Here is a 770-nt window from a genome sequence, read left to right as displayed (position 1 = left end):
TTGTAATAACACCGGCAACTACGCCCTTCAGACCGGAACACAAAATTGCAAAAATGCTGCTGGGTGGCGGTAGTACATATATAGTATATATATATATATATATATTATTTATGTACCTCAAATAAATTGTGATTATGATATTTTAGTACAAAATCTCACAATCTGTCTGCTCTAAAGATTTCACCAAGAATCTGCAGGCAAAATATTCACCAAATTTACGCACCAAGTTGACTTTCTTTTTCGTTATTAATTTTATTTAAAACAAGTTTAAAAAGCAATAAATTTGACTTCCTTATATTATATTCTGGACTATTCAAAACAAAGCAAAAAGCCAACATCACGCGGTGTTCCCAGGCGGTCACCCATCCAAGTACTGACCGCGCCCGATGTTGCTTAACTTCGGTGATCGGACGAGAACCGGTGTATTCAACATGGTATGGACGTTGGCGTCAGTATTGTTGAATTACACAATCAGAATACGACAGTCTATTAGATAATATTAATAACCATTAATGGTAGCGTAAAACGTTTAACGCAACGTTGGAGTCGCATTAGAAGTTTCACTTCAAAAAGCTAAAATAAATAAATATACTACGACAGTAAACACATCGCCATCTAGCCCCAAAGTAAGCGTAGCTTGTGTTATGGGTACTAAAATAGCTGTTGAATATTTTTATGAATTCAATACACATAAATACTAAAAAAACAAACAACCAGATTTGAAAAACAATCATGTTCATCACACAAACATTTTCCAGTTGTGGGAATCG

General features: G+C 34.7%; 1 non-coding gene across 1 annotated transcript; it reads right to left on the bottom strand.

The window, feature by feature from the left end:
- Window positions 1-329: 329 nt before the first annotated feature.
- On the bottom strand, window positions 330-448 carry LOC120630174. Its single transcript, XR_005659010.1, has one exon. It is a non-coding gene; the product is annotated as a 5S ribosomal RNA (ribosomal RNA).
- Window positions 449-770: the final 322 nt, after the last annotated feature.

The sequence above is a fragment of the Pararge aegeria genome, chromosome 15 (assembly GCF_905163445.1).
Source record: "Pararge aegeria chromosome 15, ilParAegt1.1, whole genome shotgun sequence".
Taxonomy (NCBI): Eukaryota; Metazoa; Arthropoda; class Insecta; order Lepidoptera; family Nymphalidae; genus Pararge; species Pararge aegeria.
Note: the sequence above shows the minus strand (reverse complement) of the source record. Positions and strands in the feature narration are given on the sequence as shown.